A 22,031-nucleotide genomic window follows, 5' to 3' on the forward strand; every position below is an offset into this window, starting at 1 on the left:
GACAAAAGAAGTATAATTTGTAATGCCAGAATACAAATTCTGCATTCTTCAGAAACTTCCATCCCCAAATGAAACAAGGTATCAGTTATCAGTAAATCTGCTATGCATGATTTCACTAAATACTCTTTGGTAGCCAAGACTGCTACCTGCTAACTCAGCATACATTGTTTCTTTTCTCCAAAGTAATACACTTATTTTGAGTGGGGCACATGGTTACCAATTTTTTTTTAATCTTTATTTCCCAGTCTGCTTTGAAGCTAGATATGGCAAATGGATAAGTTCTGGCAAATAAAATGTAAATGGAAGTGTTTTTGCAGGACTTCAGGAAAGCTACTTAATCAGGGCTCATCAGGAAGGCAATCCCCCCCTCTCCAGCCTTTATTCTTCTGCTTTTCCTCTTTCTTCTAGCTTGCTTTTTAGAAATGGTAATAAGAGTCTCAGAAGCCATTCTGGACCATGAAACCATGGGGTCATCTTGATGAGGAAAGCCATGTGCTAGGATGTCAAAGCAGAAAGACAGAGGGAGTCCTTTCCCTGATGACGCTATTAACTCCTGTGTTGCTGGCCTCTGGACTTACTTATGAGAGGGAACTACATTGATACTCTAAGGCAGCAGTTAACAACTTACAAACTTATAAGTTACAAACCAACAAGTTACAAACTTGTTTAGTAAAGAGCCAGCTAATAAACCTTTTAGGCTCTGGAGGCCACATAGATCTCTGTCACAACTGTGCAGCTCTACTGGTGGATTACAGAGGCAGCCACAGACAACACATACACACAGGAGTGACTGTGTTCAAATAAAATTTCAATATACCAAAATAGGCAGCAGGCTGGATTGAGTCCATGGGCTGGCACCTGTTATTCCCTGCTCCAAGGCACCGTGACGTCGAGTCTTTGTGGTATCTGTAGCCAAAACTAACCCTGACCAATGCATCGTATTTGGTGAGATGAGCCTTCTAAGTTGGGAGAATCGTCAAGACTCTGTTTCATTTTTGAAAATAGTTTTTCTTTCAGTAGACTGCTTCTCCCCTACTTTGTCCTGATTGAAATTTACAAAGTCCTGACATTTCTGTTTCCAGACTCTTTTGATTATGGAGACCAAGTGAATCGGATCCAGGGCTTTTCTAGGTTTCCCTCAGTTCCATTATGTTTAGTTTGGAGGGTTCCAGCAGAATATAAATGGGACAGTCGTCAGGTGTGTGGACGAGGAGAATGGAGGACAAAAAACAAGGCCTTTAAGAATGGAGTGAAGGACACCATACTGAGAGCCCCTGAAGCGTGTTTGAGTTATATGATGAAACTTCCAGGCTGACTGGATGGTACCTTATTGTACGGTGTTACCAGGGAGATTTTACAAGCTGAACTGATGTTTAGCAGCAGGGCACAAGCTGGTCTTGAAGATTCTTTTCAGCAAAGACTTTTCCTGATGCTCTTTGGATGTCTTGGCTCTTCTGGTTTAGCTCATCCTGTGAAAACAGAACAAGTACAGAGAGAGAATGGCAAATTGATTTCCCATTCCGTGCAGATTCCAGCCGATGGCTAGTAGCTGTCTGGAGCTCTGTGTTGAGAAGGATTCCGTGGCTGCATTGGGGTTTTAACAGAAGTGGTCTGTGCTTCCCTAGCTGTGTTCTTCCCAGGGGCACCGGCGCAGGAGAGAAGAGGTCTCAGACAGGTCCTTGCTGTTGGTATAGACTCAAGGAATATGAAAGCTAGAAGGAAGCCATAGTTTAAACAGGCTCTAAACTGGTTCTTTTTACATAGGGTGTTATTAAGGCTCAGAATGCAAAATGCAAGGTTATACAACTAGTTAGTGGTAAAATCACAATTAAAAGTCAGTGGTGGAAGGGGCATCTAGGTGGCTCAGTTGATTAAGCATCCAACTTCGGCTCAAGTCATGACCTCACGGTTTGTGAGTTCAAGCCCCGCATCCGGTTCTGTGCTGACAGCTCAGAACCTGGGGCCTGCTTCAGATTCTGTGTCTCCCTCTCTCTCTGCCCCTCCCCTGCTCACACTCTCTCTCTCTCTCTCTCTCAAAAATGAATAAACATAAAAAAAATTTTTTTATTGCAATGGCGGATATTTTCATTACACATACTACACATATATAAATAAGATCTTTTTACGCCTTTTACTACTTTTCGTAATTTCTCTCTAACATAGAACTGGAACCAGCTTGTAAGATCAACCAACACTTTCAGAGCTCCTGTTCCTGGCACTTTATGAACCTGATCCTTCAGACTCTGTTTAGTTCTATGAGCCCCCAGTACCCTTTCAAAAATTAGGGGTGGGGTGGGGGTGGAGTTGTCAGGTTAATTATAATCAGATCAGTTTCAATTGCCTGCAATCAAGAACTATGGTTGATATGGAAATTGATCCTAGGAGTGGGTTTCAGGAAACAGACTCTCCAGGAAATATGAAGAAATTGGGAATTGATTCTCTAACCTAGATTAGGTAGATTGCAAAGTCCTATTTGATATCCAGAATGTGATTCCAACAGCTCATGGCACCCAGTGGTCAATGACTTAATTAAATGCATCTGTGCTCACCTTGCATCAACCACTCATGGAGGGAAGGAAAGGTTTTGGATTACCACTGCCATGGAAGACGGGAAAAGATATGAGAGATCCGAGGCCCCTAAGGTGAGATGTAGAATGAGGAGCTCCAAACCACACCTGCTTGGATCAAGGTACAAGAAAAATCCAAGAACCTTCAATGGTCATGTAAAAAAAAAAAAAAAAAAAAAAAAAAAAAAAGTCCTTTATGTATGTGGCCTCCAAACAGAGGTATTTTAGTAAAAAATTAAATCCCACAAAGTTTAATCCCATGGGATTTTAAACCATAATGTTAGCTGAACACACAGTATCTTCCAGTGTCCTGGGAAGAGCAGGGCCCAGGGAATTGGAGCAGTTAATTTGGGGGACTCAGAATACCTAGAAATCCCTGCCGCTAAGGGCCTCCCTTGCCCTTCGGTGAGGCTTCTCCTCCTTGCTGAAGAGGTTATTCTGCTCCATTACCTGCAGGAAGGTCCGTGCCAGGAAGAGCCACTTTTGGGACCCCAGAATCTTCTCTGTTCTTCAAGCCCAAACCTTTGCAGTAAATTTTTGCCTATCATTTTTAGATAGCAGCATTTCCTAAATTCCTGCTTCCAAGTAATTTATGTGAGATTCTGAAGGTCTCCACGAGTGAGGTTCAATAAATCTCTGTTTTAGAACCCTCACAATTTTTCTACTAAAATAAAACAGTTTATTAAATTGACAAGTCCTTAGTGCTAATCAATTACTACAGATATACAATTAAAAGCAATTTTTAAATGAATAAAAATTCTTAAGTGTACTTGGGACTTTCCTCATTGATCTTCTTTATTCAATCACTGCTTTATTTTTCTCTGTTTCTCTACTCCATGTTATTATTGTTCTTTATTTTAAAGGTAATATAACCAACATTAGAGAAAAATTAAGATAAAGAAAACATGACCCATGATTCTGTCATTGGTACCATTTTGGTTTATTTCCTTCAGGGCTTTTTCATTTTCTTTTTTCCCTCTGAACATTATGATAAATATAATGTTTGTGCTTCTTAAACTTAATATATTGCACAAATTTTAATCTCTTCGTGTCTCCATAACCTTCTTTCCAAAGGGTGCCTAATACTGAAAAGAGTACAGGCATTAAGCTGTGATTATTAATTATTGAGGAAAGAAACTCTCCTTTATTATACCCAGCTACTGGTGGATATTCAATTACCATTCGCTGAATTGAATTGAAATTCCTTGCCCATTCTAACTTTGTAATATTTTAAACATTCTTCCAACATCTTTATGGTTATAGCTTTTCACATATTTTTATTTAAGATAGAGTCTGACAAGTGGGATCACTGGTCATGTGGTATGACCGTGTTTATAGCTCAATATGTGTTGCCAAATTGCTTTCTTTCTGGAAGGGCTGTATCGATTTACGCTGCTCTCCGGCAATGCATGAGGTCACCAACCTCACTGCCCCCTTGTCAGCTCTCATGCAATGGGAGGGGGTACAGCATCTCATTGTGATTTTAGTGTGAATGTTTCCTCATTTGTGTATTTACTAATTGCATTTTCTCATTTGTGAATTTGCTTACTTTGCGTTAGCAATTTGAATGAAGTTTATCTAGAGCAAAGATAGTCATTTATACTTACTGCAAGTATTGGCCTCATTTGGGTCTTTTTATTTTCCATTTAGTTGTAGGAGTTTTTGGAACAGCTTTACTCTCAGTTGAAGAGAAAACTATTAGCCTTCTTCTGAGAGTCCCTTGAGCTCGGAAGATTTGCAACCTAGTGAAAATGCTCCTGTCCCTTTGCTTTAGTTGCTGGCATTAATTGACCAAAAGGGAGACAACTTATTCTTAACTGCTATCAGCTAATCCAGGAAACACTTGAAATTACCTCGTCCTACGAGGCAGTAGTGCTTGGATGGTCAAAAACAGAATAAAGTACCAAAGGCTGCCCATTGTTACTATACCTTTCCAACTAGGAAATTTGCCTCCATTTGATCAAACCCTCCTGCCCAACTTCTTGTCCCTGAAGCAGGTGTTTGACATATGTCTTCACAAATATTTGCAGATTTCTCTCTTCTTCCAAACCTGCTTCTCATGGAGTAGCCATGTGGCCCCCACTTCTCCACGAGAAATTGAGTCTAAACAGAACAAAAACAGTTGCCACTATCAAAGGTAGTGATTCCTAGAATTGGGTATCCTTGTTCATTCTTAGCATCGTGCAAATCATATCTTTTGCTCTTTTCCTAAACCTCTGCCAGTTTCTGACCCCCAACTCCATAGTTTATTCTAGTAAACTACACCTGTTTTTTCTAGCAAAATACACCAATTGGTGTAGTTCACCAATTTTTAGCTTTAGTTTTCCCTTAGGGGAGGAAAGAAAGACTAATTCAACTTCTAAAACTTTTTTTTTTTTTTTTCAGAAATTTCTGCCTTAATCCTATTCCCTCACATTTTACTCCTAGACTCTAACTGAAACATCTTTTCTTTCTGAGGAAACCTCTGTGAACTGCAAGACACTGAAAACAGGATCTGTATTTGTTGTTTCAAAATTAATTAAATAGAAGTGATATCTTCCAAAGCATCAGAACTCAGATATACATTTGTACTAAAGGTAATTGGTTAGCACAAAGTTGCACAGAAACAAATTCCATACCTATACAGGGGGGGTGTATGTGTTTTATTTAACAAAACATAGGGAGAAATTATTAAATCAGAGGTCAGGAGATGGGTCCTAGTTCCACTTGGCCAATTATCAGCTAAATGACCTTCAGTGTGTCATTTAACTTCTTTGAGGCTCAATTTCCTTACCCACAAAACTGGACTTTCAAGCTTTAGGGTTGTCTTTAGCAAAACAACTCAGTTTTCAAGTGAAAAATAAAAAATAAAACAGACACTTGTAGAATTCTTCTGGTTGAAGTAATAGCAGGAGGCCTAGGGTCCCATCCTCTTAACCCCCCAGTCTTCTGTTTCTCAGGGCTTCAGAGGCTGCTCCAAGGAACCCTCAGATTACCCATTATCATGATGTCTTAATTCATGTTTAGAACGACCAAGTTCTCCTCTAGCTCTGAAATGCTGTACTCTCCAGTGGTTAAAATTCAGATCATGCTAGGATTGGATTGGGTGTTAGCAGGGTGGTGAGACCCGGGCATTTGGGAATATCCAGGAATAGAGAAGTGATGCCTCTGTCTGCCGTCTACACAAGCGCATCGATGTGTCATGAAATTTTTTTAGTAGGAATAACACAAGTGCTTTCTGTGCACCGTGAACTGTAAGGCAGATCATCCTATATTACCTCCTTTAATCCTCTCCATCAACTTCGTCTGAAACTACTCACCCCACCCCCACTCCAAACACAGTAGTCCAGCTCAGGTCATAGGGCCCCTTCTCTTATTTTAGGTTCCAATGTATATGTCACATTCTAAGAGAAGTCTTCTTTGGCCATCTTAACTAAAGATATCCTGGACATCGTATCTTGTTTGATTCACAACATTTATTACTACCTGCATAAGTATTTAATCAGCTTATTAGTTTGTTATATTTATTTTTACTTGTATAGTTTCTGACTCTCTCCACATACTCTGAAATGTGGACCCCATGGAGAATAAAGATGTTGTCTATCTTGTTCATCACCAAATCCTCAACACCGAGAAAAGTGCCTTGCCCACAGTAGATGCCTTGTAAGTATCGGGTGAATGAATAAATGAACAAGAGAGGTACTTATTGTAATCTCTGTTGCACAGATGAGGAAACTGAGGCTTAGAGAGGTTTAATTACCAGCTGTAAATCATATAACTGGTAAATGATAGAACCTTCATTCAAAGTCAAGTTTGACCTGAAATCAACTGGCCTATCTTGGTGGAACCATTTTCTTTTTTTTTTTTTTTTTTTTTTTTTTTTAATTTTTAACGTTTATTTATTTTTGAGACAGAGAGACACAGAGCATGAACGGGGGAGGGGCAGAGAGAGGGAGACACAGAATCTGAAAACAGGCTCCAGGCTCTGAGCTGTCAGCACAGAGCCCGACGCGGGGCCCGAACTCACAGACCGTGAGATCATGACCTGAGCCGAAGTCGGCTGCTTAACCGACTGAGCCACCCAGGCACCCCTGTGGTGGAACCATTTTCAACACCAATCAATGCCCATATCTGCCTGGTGGAATGCTAATAAGATAATGATTACAATAATAATGAAAATTATGATACCCATAATTGCATACCGAATGTGTGTTCCTGGGGCTTCTCCTTGATCACCTACAGAGCACGCATCACCTTAGCTAGCAGCACATTCATCATTGGGTCATCTAATTTTTGAAAAGTGTTCTCTCGAGCCAAAAATCTACCTTCATGAGTCTTCCACTCACTGATCCTAGTTTATCCCTCTGTAACAAAACAGAACAAATCCTTCCTGGCTGCCAGATAGGAGAGGAGGTGAGCAGCAGTAGGGTGGACTCTGTCTGGATTTCCTGACTTTCTTGCCAGTGTGCAAGTACCTGGTAAGCCAAACATTCCCAAGTGGTCAATTTACAAGGCAGTTTACCTGCCTTGGGTACTTTAATGAGTAGTAGTGTTGTTGTTTCATCTTAATTAATGGTGATATTCTTTTCCTTCACCAGTAGATCCGTGCATTCTTGTTAAGGAAATTGGGTCCTCACCCACTGGCTTTGAGTGATCAGTTTTGCTTTTGCAGACTGCCTTCATATGAAAGCCATCTTCGTACAATATTCACTCTCGCCTCTAACTTGGGTGTGATGAAGGCCGACAAGAAGTCTGGTAAACCCTCTGAGCTCCTTGAAACCAAGGCCCAGTAAAAACTTGTTTAATTCAGTTCTTTTGTGGTCTCTGGCTTTAGCCTTTGGCCTTTGAGTGCATTTTCATCCAAGTTCCACTGTGGTCTCTGTGGTCTCTGCTGGTGGCAGCTGGTTCCCAAGGATATTACCTGTGTTTGAATCTAACATGGCTCATAACTTTTATCTAGATCCAGTTGCTTTGGTCTGTTCCACCTGAAGAAACAGAAAAATGTGATAATAACAGCTAGTATGTAGTAAGCTCTGTGAGCCAAGAGCTGTTTTAAACCCTTTACTTATATTATCACATTTAACAGACAATAACATGTCCTGGGAAAATAGCACAGGCCTCATGAGTGCTTCACATTCATTACTTAATTTCATCTTTAATTTCCACATCCTGCCTTACAGTATTCTATCTTCCTCAGTGATATGATGGATTAAATGCATAGTCCATGGAAAGAGCTTAGAACAATGCCTAGCATAGAGTTAGCACTCACGAAATGTTAGCTGTTGAGGTTCCTGGGTGGTTCAGTCAGTTAAGCATCCAACTTCAGCTCAGGTCATGACCTCACAGTTCATGGGTTTGAGCCCCGCATCAGGCTCTGTGCTGACAGCTCAGAGCCTGGAGCCTGCTTCAGATTCTGTGTCTCCTTCTCTGCCCCTCCCCCACTCGCACTTTGTCTCAAAAATAAAATTAAAAAAAAAACACAAAAAAAGAAATGTTAGCTATCATTATTACCATATTTCTTTCTTTATAATTTTTTTAACATTTATTTATTTATCTATTTATTTAACATTTTATGTATTTATCTAACATTTATTTATCTATCTATCTATTTATTATTTATTTATTTATTTTTGAGAGACCAAGAGAGACAGAGCATGTGCAGGGGAGGGGCAAAGAGAGGGAGACACAGAATCTGAAACAGGCTCCAGACTCTGAGGTGTCAACACAGAGCCCGATGTGGGGCTCGAACCCACGAACATGAGATCGTGACCTGAAACAAAGTCAGATGCTCAACCAACTGAGCCACCCAGGCACCCTTGTCATATTTCTTTCTGAAAGCTGAATAGATTCAGTATTGTTGGATCTAGACTCACAGTGGAGCATGCATTTTTCTGGCTTAAATCAACATACCATAGTACAGTAGACAGGATGATAAGGTCCAAGTGGTAACATGCTACAGGACAAGAGACCCGTGGTCAGGCATGAGCTCTGCCACTGAATAGATTGAACACCCAGCAAGTTCCTGGGCTCCTAAGACCCTCAGTTTCCTCATCCGTACATGAGACGTGTGAACCTAATGATCTCTAAGACCCTTTGCCCTTCTAAGTCCTCCCCACATATGTCTTTGTCAAAATGTGGGGCTTATCTTTCTTACCATGAGGTTTGTGTCTGTACTATCTCCACCCACCCATCACGTTAAAATCCCAAATCACTATAATGGAAAATGATTCGGGAAATGCCTAGCAAGGAAGATGAGAAAAGCGCCCTCCAGGACCTCTCCTGTCTGCTCCCCAGCACTGTCGCCGTTATGCAAAGCCAACCATACCCGAGTGACTTAGGGGGGAAAGCACAGCATGAAATACACTACTGGTAGGATTTGTTTTTTGTTTGTTTTTCAAATGGGTCTCATAGGATTCTGCTGCATGGAAGGTGGCGTGTCATGGTAAGAAAAGTGCTGACCCAGGAGCCAAGAGCTTTTGAGCTTAACTCCAGCTCCAGCTCTGCCACTGTCCGGTCCTCGGGCAAATGACTTACCTTCCTTGAGCCTTAGTTGTTTTAATTGTCACAAAGGAATTGTTCAAGATCTTCCGATTCTAAAACTCTCTGCTACTAAGTTCTTTATGTGAGAACAATGCTCAGATGAAATCCTATGGACAGAAAAGCATTTTTTTCACTTCTTTCTCTTTTCTTTGCCAAGCGTAATGAGAGTTGGTGTGGAAAAAAAAAAGTGCTGTGAAAAGGTTCATTCAGCCTTTTCTTAATAGATCGAGTGGTTGGTATTTCTGCTGGCTTCTGAAATACATTACAAATCACAATCTGGAAAAAGTTCCAAAGCAGCTCCAAGCTTTCCTGCTGAATTTGGATACATCTTTAGGTCTTACTCTGCAGCTCATCCTTAACAACTGACAAAATATTTACTTTGCTCGGTACAGAAAAGGGTAACATTTTCCAAAATATTAAACTAGGTTGGATTCAGAACACAGACAATGAGGCAAAAAGTTGGACCTCTTTTCCAAGCCATGTCGTTGAATCATTTTCCAGAGTGCCATGAGAAACAGGGCCTTAGTGGATGTTTATGCTCCACGGTAATTCTGAAACAGACAGAAGCCAGCCAGCCCCTGTCTAGCATGCCCACTGGTGTGCAGAACACAGGTTCTCAAAGTGTGGTCCCCGGACCAGGAGCATCACCATTGCTAGGGAACTGCTTAAATATACAAACTCTCACAACCGATCCCAGAACGATGGAATCAGAACATCCTGAGAGGTGGCCCGGCAATCTGTGTTGTAATGAGTCCTCCAGTAAAGAAGTCCATGTAGGCCCATGAAGGCTACAGGCACTTCTTACCTTTGAATGGAAAGTGTGAAACAATGGCAAGACTAGTAGCTTTTTCTCATAAATAATTTTTTTCTAACATAAATAAGTTGGTATGTAAGTTTGAAACTTGAGCATATTGTTTTTTGAAATGCTGTCCCCCTCCATCCCCCAGCTTCCTCTACCCTGCCCCCTAATCCCGCCCTCACCTACGTGCTCATGGCAATGGTGTCTGAGTTATTTGGCCATTGTTTAGGACAGTAAAAATGCACTGCAATTTGTTTTAACATACTTGCACATAGCTGGTGATTCTGATCAGAACTAATTGTACTTTTAAAAAATTTTCACTTGAGATCTCTCCTAGGGGAAAATAAGGAGACAAAAATTGAATGCTTATAATTTATAATTTTGTTATGTTAATTAGTCTTATCATTAACAAAATAACTATTTTTATAAATAAATTGCGATTTTTTAATTTTTTTAAGTGTATTTATTTTTTTTGAAAGAGAGAGAAGCAGAGAGAGGGGGAGAGAGAGAATCACACGCAGGCTCCACAATCAGCACAGAGCCTGAAACGGGGTTTGATCCCATATTCTGGGATCATGACCTGAGCCAAAATTAAGAGTCGGACATTTAACCAACTGAGCCACCCAGCCACCCCAATGAACTGTGATTTTTTTAAATACAGGAAATTACTCTAGTTGCCAGCTTTAATTAAGAAATAGACTACCATTTAAATGACTATATTGTGTCTGTCCAAAATTGCAAATAATTTCTGAGAGGAATGAAGATAATCCCCACAAACACCTCCTCATACCACTCCAAAATGTCTCACACCTGCCCACTCATGTGTGTGACCTGCCCAGCCACTGCAGGCATCTGAGCTGTGACCTTTGTCCTGCAGTCTCAAGCTTGGCCACGTCATTCAGCCCCAGCGTCCCCCATCTGTTGATTTGGAAGGCTCACAAACCTGTAACTACAGTGATTTCACTCCCAGGTTCCAGCCAGTATTCCAGCTACTTCTATATCTTTCCAGCACCTTAGAGACCTTACAAGAGATCACACATGCAAACCAGAACCTGTCAACATGTACCCTAACCTGATTCTCTCTGACATTCCTTTTCTGATAATGAATGTCCCCCTCTCTGCCCTCTATCATCTGCCTTAATTTGGGGACAGGAGAGCAGATATAGTAGAAATCACACCCGTTTTGGAACTCTATAGATCTGGATTCAAATCCAGGCTCTTCCACCTACTGGCCACATGCCATGAGGCGACTCCTCAGATGTTCAGCGTCTTCAGGTGCACAGTGGAAGATGGCAAACTGGAGGAAGCAAAGATGAAAAGTATATAAAAACAGGATTGTGTACCACATTGTCCGAACCAGAACACATGGAGAATGAAAGGAGCCATTGTTAATAATTATCTCATGATCAAAGAAAACAAAAGAGAAGAAAAAAAAGAAAAGAAGGCATAAACAGATTGTGGCAAGAAAAGGACGTTTGTTTATCCTATATATCTAGTGTTCTGAGTAACAGGTAGTATGTCCTCAATAAATACTAGTTCCCTTTGCCTTTCTTCTTGCCATTCCAATGTTTGCCTTCAGTGTTTTTTGAATCTACCTTTTTTTTTCATTCCTCCTGTCCCCAAAGCTGTCCTCAATCCCTGTCACTTGGAGGATAGTAATGTTCTCTTGGTTGAGCTCCTCGCCTTCCATTTCTCCCCTCTAATATATCCTGTGGGCTCATGTCAGTTAATCTTCCGAAACTACATCTCTTAAACCATTCTCTGCCTCAAGACCCTTTAATGACTTCCCATTGCCCACTTAATAAAGTTCGAACTCTCTAGCTTGGCATTTAAAGTCTTCTTTTTGGGGTTCAATCTATTTTTCCAGATTTAATTCCAAGCGTTGCCCTTTATCTATAGCAAGTTCTTAACAAACTCCACGATTTCCTCACTGCCATGTCTTCCCTTGTGCCTTTGCTTATACGCTCTCGCTCAACTGTTGCATCCTTCTTTTCTGTCTCCACTGTTGAAATCCACTTTTCTTTCATGCTGACATGTGACATCTTCCACAAAGCCCTCCCCAATCTTCCCGGGGGAGAAGCTCTCCCTTTGCCCCTTGAATCTACTAACAATGTTGCTTGCATATCCTACAGCACAGGATGTTCTCTGTTGTGTATTATAATCAGGTTTATGTTTCACACATCCCGCAAGGAGGACATACACCTGCTTTATGCTTCTGCCTCAGATACTTCGCACATAAGAGGAGCTCAGTAAGTGTTTATTGAATGAATAAATGACTGAATGAAAGTCACTCTTGCCCTGCCAATAACTAAATACTGTCATGGCTTCCTCAATCAGCCATAAGTTCCCAAACATATATGGCAATGATTCTCATCTATTTTGCTTCTTTGCAGAAGTAGGAGATTAAACCATCAAGTCAGTGATAGTAAATTTCTAAAACTATACATAACTTTCCCCTGAATCTTCACATTGATGCGATTAGCCTGATTTGCCCAAAAGGACAAGATAATTTAACAATTGTTTTTAAAAAATTGTTGGTCAAAGAAGCAAATTTGACACATGCCTACAGTGAAAATCAGACATCCAGAAAATACTTACAGTCCACTGTCTTGACTGCCTCTCTCCAAACTCCAAAATGTGTGCAACAAATTTGTCTTGCTTTTTCCTTGCTTCTGTCCCTATTTGAGTTGCAATTTGTGTGTATTCTAGGGTAATGTGGCTCTCCTATCTCTTTTGGTATATTTGTGTGTGTCACTGTTTTATAGTCAATGAGACATACAGATTCTTTTAAGAGAACATCTGTGGTTAAAGTGCTCAGAATGTTTTTAAGAGAAAGCTCCTTGTTTGCAAAGAGATCGTTTGGAATGGTGGTAACAGAGGAACTCAGTCATAATTTTCTGACTTCTGTTTTGGTATTTATGCACTTGTTTGACTTACAAATGTGCTCTGGGACAGTGAAAAAAGTCACACCTGTGCAATCTTGCCTTAAAATGACAGTTCTCAAGCTCGTTCTCTGTAACTTTTTAATTCAAGAGATCATTTCCTTTACATTAAATAATTGCTCAAATAATTCTGCCAACTGCTGTGAATATTTTTATCTAAGACTTTTATCTCAGTGTGAGTTTTCAAAAATGAAAATATACACCGTTAACTTTCATTGAATTTGAAACACTTAGGCCTCAGAATTTGCATATGAAAATTATGTAGAAACTACTTAACTTAGGTGACCATTAAAAAATTAATGGAATTACAGAAGGGCAGTTATTTCACAAGTTCTCAAGGAACTTGGGATGTCAGGGCAAGCCACCAAGCATCCTATTTCCATAAATAACCTAGCCTAAAGGAAGATAATTAACTGTCTGAATTTCTGTCACTGAGTTACAACTCTTGAGCAAAGATAATAGACTTCTCAGCGGTAGGGAGGTTGTCCCAGAAGGCAAGAATCTTACCTATAGCCAGTTGGTCAGCCTGTCAATAAATGCTTACTCACTGCCTGCTGTATGCTAGGCACTGAGCTAAGTGGGGCTGGGTACAGTGATGACCGCTGCAGGTGCTGTGTGTGTGGGAGACACATTACTCCATGTCTAGTGCATTGGTGGGGGTGGGGGGAGCAAATGTCGTGGATGCCGGACTGAGAGAGTATATGGAGAGGCAGAAGCATCACACAGCCATAGGCCACCAGGAAGGAGGGAACAGCTGGGGAGCAGCAAAGAGAAGCTAAGCAGCCCCTGTGGGGACCTGAACCTCCTTTACTTACATGGACTCAGGGGACTGAGGGAAGCTTAAAACCAATAAAGAAATGATTGTCACCAAAGTGATGGGTGTGGTCTGGAGAACAGGGAAACCAAGGTAACCTTCCTCTGCCTCTTCATGTAGGTGTGGAGCTAGCTAGCTTTTGAAAATGTGTTCTTTCCACTTTCAAGACGTCAATTGTAAAACGCCAACTCACTTTCAATTTCGGAGTTCAATCCTTATTCCTGGGAAAAGGCAAAAGTTACTTTTGTGGCCACATGAGACATTGCTTTGAAGTGTGCCTGGCCAAGATGTGCTTGGCAGTGTTGGGTCTCACCAGCACCATGGTAGAAACCCAGATTGGGGGCCAATAGGAGGAACTGTGATGGTCCCAGCCAGAAGAAGCAGAGTATGGCCCTCGGTGGGTCCTGTGCCTCCAGCGGAGGGAAGGCTTGGCTCCAGGAGTGCCTTTGGACCTGGTGATAAGGCGCTATGAAGAGAGCAGCTCTGTTTCCTGCAATTTGAACAAGCATATAAAACTTTTTGTGCTTACATTTGAAGACCTTTGCCTGCAAGAAGGAATTAGTCTGAAGAGACTCAAGTTATAACTGTGGTGCTGACATCAGCTCATTGTGTAACTGAGTTCCCCTAGCTTCGCCTCCTGGCTTCTCCTTCTGTGAAAGCAGTATTCTACAGCTAATATTGCCCAAGTCAGGAGTCCCAGCAAAGCCTTCACACAACCCCGTTGTCAATTCTCTTCCATTGTCTCTGGAGCTCTCTCACAAACCAATAAATGTAGCTTGCTCAGAATTGGGGGGAAAAGAGACATTTTATCATGCAATATTCATTTTCACATTGCAATGTAATGCTTTAAAATCCACCAGAACATATAGATGATCATTAAAACTACAACTCCTGCATTACAGGGAGATTGTAGCATGTTATTGATGATGTGTCTCAAATGAGTTTCGCCAGTGTGACATTGCCAACTTACCATTCTTATTTCAGCAGATAACACTGTCTCCACAAACCACCCTCCACAAAAAATGATCAGGCCAATGCCATTTAATTGTTTTTTTTTCTTGATTCTCTTATAATAATTTTATTATTCGGACGCTTCTGGTATTTGGACTTTCAGAAACATGATCTTTGACCACAGCCAAGAAAGTATTTTGCTGGTTTATATGACACTATTTCATGTGCAATCTGCTTCATTCAGAGGTAGGAGATGACATTACATCAGACTCCACATGACACTTCATGATCTTTTACTTAAAGGTAATTAAAAATGTGGTTCCAAGTTCACATTAACTTCTCTTGACTTACTATTGACTGGAGTTGCCATCTCATCACCTTCCTTCCTTTCTTTCAGATTAGGAGCTTGGCTTCTAGAAGTCTAAAATGTCAACCTCATTATGTCACTTCCAAGTTTAAAATCCTTTAATGGATTCCTAATGTCCATTGCAGTTTCCCAGTGGATAGTATTGATATTCCTAGTGGGGGACAAAATGATTTTATGAGCATACTGGCGAATGTTCTTACTACTTATATATTTATTTTACTATTTATTAAGAAAAATATATATGTTGAAAGATAAACTGAATCATATTAAAATATTAAGAGTTTCTGTGAGCAAACGTCAACTTGAACTGGGCAACGCCAAACCAGAAGTGGTTAGGAGCGTTCTACAAACAGGAACTAAGGGCAGTACTTTAGCAGAGAAGACACAGAAGCAAATCAAGGAGATTATTTGATTGGCTATAGCTCAAGGAGTTGCTTTATTTGGGAAAGTCTCTTTAATTGTCTATGATTGCTTGTCTTCAGGTTTCAATTTTTTAATCTTGAAGCATTTATAGACTTGAGTTTTGGTTTGCTTCTATAAGCTGATAAGGCATTAGAACCGACTCAATCTAATGGCCTCCTTGTTTAATTAATTTAATGTATATTAAAGTAAAACTATAATATACAACATATTCCATCTTAATTATTATGTTAGGAATATATTACAGATTAATAAGAATAGTATACTATCATGTTATTGTATTTTAGTAATAGTATATATATATCAAACCATTGATGTTACTACTTTGGATGAAAAGTAAAGTAAGTGAGTCAATATGGAATCCATTTTAAAAATACTGAGGAAATAATAGTCCAGGCTGCTCTTGGATGTGGCAAAGCTCATAAAGATTGTAGGAACTGGCTAAAATTTGAAGAATGTTGGCCGACTGGACACAGTTTGACTCTTCAACACATCTCTGGCTTTATGTCTTAACATCCTTTATTTCAGCCACTCAGAACTATTTGTTGCTTCTTGAATATGGAGTTAACTGTCAGACCTCCCATTATTGAGTTCTAATGTTGCATGACTTTGGGAAAGTCACTTAAACTCTTTGGGCCTTAGTTTCCTCATCTGAAAAAGGAATATAAATAAGTGGCCTGCCCCAGATAAAGGTTTTTGAAAAAGGAACTGGAAATGCTAGTACTTTGTAAACTGTGATAAGTTGTACAAATAGAAGGCATTATATTATCTTTATTTCTCTCCCAGTGCATTGCAAGTGCTCATTAAATATGTGTTAGGGGATAAATGAGTGAATTCCACTGATGTTCAAGTCTGAAGTGACCTTTATTTAATTAATCAAGCATTCATAGGATGGCAGTGCTTTCTGCAGAAATAATGGAGAAAGCATTTTCACCTTCAAGGAGTCAATCTAAAGAGACTAACACCTGAAAAGGTGACTACAATATAGGTGTTATGTGAATGTTTTCATAATGGAGATATGAGGAGCATGAATTCAACTAGGCAAGCTTCTCCAGGAGATGTGATGCTGAGCTGAGTCTTAATAGGATGGGGAGTAGCTATCTGGGTAGATTAAGTGAGGAGGGACCTCTTGCGGAGGGAGCTTGGGCATAACCGTGGACAAGTGCTGCCTGATGGAAACATCACGTAAACCACAAATGTGAACCATATTAAACAAAAGTTCAAAGCAGCAGGTGAAATCTACTGTAATAGTATACTTTATTTAATTCAACAAATCCTATTATCATTTAAAAAGTAACCAGTATTTATGGGGCACCTGGGTGCCTCAGTCCATTAAGCGTCCAACTGTTGATTTTGGCTCAGATCATGGGCTCACAGTTCATGAGTTCAAGCCCTGCACTGGACTCTGAGCTGAGCAGAGCCTGGTTGGGATTTTCTCTCTTCCTCTCTCTCTGCCCCTAACCTTCCCCCTGTCAAAATCAATAAACTTAAAAAAAATTCACTCATAATTTTAAAAAATAATAAAAGTTAACCAATATTTTAAAATTATTAGTGAGATATTTGTGCTAAGTCTTTGAAATTTGGTGTTTATTTACACCCGTAGCATGGGTTAATTTGAACTAATCGTATTCTAAACAGTAGCCATCTGTGTCTGGTGGCTAGTGTATTTGACAGCACAGGCACAAATGACAGAGGAAAAGTCCGGAACACTAAATAAACTGAGTTCTTTGATATGCCTGTAGCATAGGCTGTATGTGAATGACTGGTGGGAGATTAAAGAGATGTAGTCAGACACTAGACCACGAAGGCCTTAGATGCCAAGTTAAGGGAGTCTCAGTTTAATCATGAAGGCATTCAGGAGCCTTTGACGCCTTTGAGAGATTTTATGTAGATCAAATTTGAGGTCTTGAAAGATTATGCTGACAACTGTATAAAGGATTGATTGGGGAGTCTCAGTGCAAAGAACATTGGCGATGTTTCTCAATCTGTTGTGGTTCTCTGTGATTAATGAAACTTTCATATAAACTCAATTAGTGAACAGCTGTTGTCAATTTTTAGCGTTTTATCAGTTTGTATCATTCAGGGAGCCTTTATGAAAATTTTAAAGGTACGGTGGGAGAGGAACAAAGAATATCAGTTTGCAACGGAGAAAATGTTGGGTATGGACACCATTCGGCTTAGGCTGAGCAGCTCCTGGTGAGGAGCTCTTTGGTCAAATAGACCTTGTCCTCCACCAACCCACTTTGTACAGGCATCATTCCATTGTAAAATGCATGTGTACAGGCCACCTGTCCTTCATGGCAAGGTGCACGCATACCCTGAAATTCTAGATGATGTAGCTTTCCTTTGAGGTAAAAGTGCTTTTCCTAGGCATCTTGTCTAAAAAGACAAAAGTCTTAAGTCAGTTTATTATTTTACCACTATAACCTGCTTATAATTGAGTGCTTTACTTTGCTTTTCCCTTTGTGGCAGGAAACAAGCCACCTAGATATATTTTTTTCTCAAGATTGCCATTTTATGGGGTCCTTTCTTCTTCTTCCCATCTGCTCTTCCACCATTTTTCTCCACAGCTCCCTTTTGGTTCCATTGGTTTCTACTCAAAACGACAGCATATTGATAAATTTTTATGTATTCAGGATAGAGCAAATGAACATAGAAATGTAAAATGGTGTTCTTTCAAAGTAATATGCTGTTCATGCTACCTCTTTCTTATGCTCTGGGAGCTCCCATCCTATGCTAATCCCCCTGTGAGTAACTTCAGTGTATATGGAGAGGCCGATGAGATTGGAGGCCATGAGCAGAGGGAGGTGTTGATTGATGGAGCCTCACATCTGGCCCGACTCCAGGCACCATCCCACCCACTTGTCCCCGAAGCCCAACAAGTGGTTGAAGCATGAAGTGATTTGATGATGATCATCCCCTCAGGGCATGGACGTTAGGGGTGGCTCTGCCTGGCACTGCAGCCATTTCTTAAATCTTACGTTTGAAAACTAAATTTTAAAATCTACAGTTTCTTTTTTTAATTTTTTTAATGTTTATTTATTTTTGAGAGGGAAAGAGCGTGAGCAGCGGAGGGACAGAGAGAGAGGGAGACACAGAATTTGAAGCAGGTCCAAGCTCCAAGCTGTCAGCACAAAGCCTGATGTGGGGCTCGAACCCACGAACTGTGAGACCATGACCTGAGCTGAAGTCGGATGCTCAACCGACTGAGCCACCTAGGCACCCCTAAAATCTACAGTTTCTTACATTTTAAAACCATGTACTCAGATTACATGACATTGGTTAATTCGTTTTGCTCTGATTTTACTTTAGGAAATTCAGGAATGAGTGGTGGTTTGATGAGATAATAAAGACGAAGGGGAAATGAACCTTGTTCATGTGGTTGAGGAACCACCAAGATGTGAATAACTGCTGTTTTTTCTCTACCATGTCCATAGTTTACCAACTTAGTAAAATCATTAGGAAAGGCTTTTTTTTTTTTTTACTTAAAAAAAGTATATCTGTTTATTTATTTGTTTATTATTTTTCTTCAAATTTTAATTTCAATTCTAGTTTTAAAAAAGTATCTGCATTTTGAGTGAGGTACTTCTGGGAGGCTAAATCCAGTGCCTGTCTGGCATCTGTCCATGGTACTTGAGCGCCAGTGAGGATGTTCTGTAAACTACCAAATGCCCCCCAAAAACACACCTCTGCCCAGCCTTGTGGGAGTGGGGCCAGCGAGTGGGGAGGGAGTGTGGACCACACCACTGACAGGAGAGGAAGACCTGGACTTTAACAGTTTTTCCCACTGTGCAAGTAAAACACCAGGCAATTTGCCTTTTCAAAGGTAAAAGATTTCCTTTCATGATCTCTACACACAATGTGCTCACTCATAAAAGAAGAAAAAGTAATTATGCTCTGGAAAACTGCATGAGGTCAATTCCTGTTTCTTTTGTCAATTTTCCTCTTTCAAAAGTCGATTAAAGTGATTAATAGTAAGAAGATGAGTTATCCCCTTGGCAGTTTCCTAAAGAAAAGAGAAAATCCTTGCCATTGCCCCACCTGGTTGGGACCATCACATGCCTTTCAGGAGTTTTGTCTCAAAAGAGAAGAAGATTTTGATGGAGCACTGACTAGGTTTTGTCTTTACATGGAAAAAAAAATTCTGGGGAAATAGAGTAGGAAGAAAAAAAAAATCTATCCAGCCTGTGTCACTTTGCTGGGTCCTCCTTTTCCTTAACCTAGATTTCCAAATGTTCTTTGGGCAATGGGGTGAGTGAGGATTCCACAGACAGGCCCTGATTAGGATCCTTTTATCAGGGAAGAAAGGATACAAATTAGATTTAAGAACATAATCTAACAGCATCGGTAACAGGGTGGAACAGAAATACTTAGACTTTCATTTAGAAAGTGGCCTTTCACAATTGGTGGTAAATATTCTATGATGTGTAACATGAGGAAAAACCAACTCGGAGATGAGGATGAGGTGAACTTAAACCAGACTGGCTGAGAATGTGGCAAAGGGATTATTCCATGCTGAGCTCAAATGCACTTCCCTTCCTGGAAAGAAGAAAAACAACTAATAAGTACTCCATAGCCCTGTATGCATGCATTTATTCATCCATCAGTCATTAATTGAGGGCCTACTAAATGTTAGGTAGATGGTGTCAGGGGGTTAAGAATAAATGATCTATACATAAAAGAAGGGAAGCAAAAAATACATAAAACAGGGAGGGAGACAAGCCATAAGAGACTCTTAAATACAGAGAACAAACTGAGGGTTGCTGGAGGAGTTTTTTTGGGGGGGATGGGCTAAATGGATGATGGGTATTAAAGAGGGCACTTGGGATGAGCACTGGGTGTTTAATGCGTAAGTGATGAAATCACTAAATTCTATTCCTGAAATCATTATTACACTATATGTTAATTAACTTGGGTATAAATTTTCAAAAATAATAACTAAACAAAAAATAATAATCTATGATGCTGACTCAGGGGAGCTCAAATTCTCATGGCAGAAGTGGGATCGGGAATGGTTACATCCAAAGTGAAAGGGTAGGATATGTGCAAGGTGCCACAGAACCCCAGAAGCCAGGCTTTTCCTCGAGTGGAATGCTACGAGGACTTTATTCCATGGGAGGCTTTTCTTTTTAATAGAATGTAGTATTTTTTTTCATTATTGCATGTGTTACATGTGATGCTTTTGCACGAGGTTTTGCAAGTGGCTCTATTTTATAAAATAATGGCAGGGAAAACATGTGGGAAACGTACATCATCGACAGTACTTTTCTGATTTGAAGCTAAACCTGTGTGTGAGAAAAGAAATGTATCAAATCAGCCCCTGGAATGGAGAATGGTGGCCTTTTTCTGCTAAATACCTTGCCCAGGCTCTGCATATTACTCCCTGCCCCCAACACATTTTCATTTTCTTGCAACCAGTAGCCCAAAAGGAAGTGTGACGTTTTCCCTGATGAGGATATTTTGGTTTATTTGATCCTGGGAAGCCTCTGTGGGCTTTAAGGGTTGTGCCAGCTCTCAGGAGTAAAGCGCGTGCGGCTGGTGCCCCTCCTGGTGACCTTCGCGGCCATCTGGGCCGGGGCCTGCTTCTGCCCGCTAGCCCAGCAGGGCAGGGCCTCTGCCGTGAGTTTGCAGATGCTTTGCTCGGACCCCGCTTCCGTGACTCACGCCATCTGTTGGTAATTTGTCGTTATTCTGGAGTAAGGGTTTTTCAAAGGCCTCAATCTCTGGAGTCCCTCCGTGAGATGCACTGTCTGACCCCAGTTTTCTGACACCAGCCTCCCATCTGGGCCAGGCCCCAGCACTGAGTCAAGCTGCCATGAATGTAATGATAATGTTCTTTGCACATTAGAGAGCTTCACACCAAGTTCCTGCCCCCTCTTGAGCGAGTTACGCTCTTTGTGGGACTTGTTTGAAGTTCGGCCAAGCTGGCAGCCATGGGGTTCCATTTTTACAAGCACTAGCAGCAGTAGGCTGTCCTTTGTGTCACCATGCCATCTGCTTAGCTTTTTCCCTCTTCCAACTGTAAGCAAAATGAGCTACCTAAACCAAAAATGCACGCCCCCCATGAAAACACATTTGCATCAAGTCAACCTAAATGATACTGTTTTGCCTGTTCTACACCACATTCCCTTCTCATACCTCCTTAAGAAATCTTATTTTCTCCAAAAATGTAGACAATAATAATGAATATATATTAACTTTTTTCTACATACCAGGCACTGTGCTATATGTTTTATGCTCTCATGATTTCATGTTATCCTCACAAAAACCCAATGCAGGAGGCACTGTTCCTATTGTATATAAGGAAATTGAAACTCAGAGGAGTAAAATGACTTACCCATGACCATGCCACTGGTGAAACCAAAGTCTCAAGTCCACTGCCTGATTCCTGAGTGCAAGAGTTTAGCTTTTTGTGTGTCCTTCTCCCATCTTGATATTAATTACCCAGTGCTTTGAGTTTCATTGCCTTCGACTAATTAATTCCTCAGGTCTCAAAAATAGCATCACACATCTATTGGTAATTCCCAGTCATTAGTCCACCCCCAAAAAAATATTTATTGAGAACCTATTTTGTGCCATGCACCACGTGGAGACCTGAGTAGCCAGTTAGGAAGAAGTCTTATTTCATGGAGCTTATAGCATTATTTACTTC

The 22,031-nt window shown here is 40.5% G+C and overlaps 1 protein-coding gene and 1 long non-coding RNA gene across 12 annotated transcripts in view; one reads left to right on the forward strand and one right to left on the reverse strand.

Moving 5' to 3' along the window:
- Nucleotides 1–22,031, forward strand: part of AIG1 (androgen induced 1) — a 254,569-nt gene that overhangs the window by 127,282 nt on the left and 105,256 nt on the right. The gene's annotated exons all lie outside the window — the stretch shown is intronic.
- LOC115514475 lies at nucleotides 5–15,292 on the reverse strand. 3 transcript variants are annotated; one of them, XR_004343672.1, is made up of 5 exons: nucleotides 14,944–15,292; nucleotides 13,835–14,131; nucleotides 11,064–11,182; nucleotides 6,749–7,531; nucleotides 5–1,469 (listed from the first exon to the last, which is right to left on the reverse strand). It is a non-coding gene; the product is annotated as an uncharacterized LOC115514475 (long non-coding RNA). The 3 variants fall into 3 exon arrangements; XR_003968988.1 differs by lacking the exons at nucleotides 13,835–14,131; nucleotides 14,944–15,292 and having other exon boundaries at nucleotides 11,064–13,063; XR_003968989.1 differs by lacking the exons at nucleotides 11,064–11,182; nucleotides 13,835–14,131; nucleotides 14,944–15,292 and adding an exon at nucleotides 7,816–7,905.

Source organism: Lynx canadensis, chromosome B2 (assembly GCF_007474595.2).
Source record: "Lynx canadensis isolate LIC74 chromosome B2, mLynCan4.pri.v2, whole genome shotgun sequence".
Classification (NCBI taxonomy): domain Eukaryota; kingdom Metazoa; phylum Chordata; class Mammalia; order Carnivora; family Felidae; genus Lynx; species Lynx canadensis.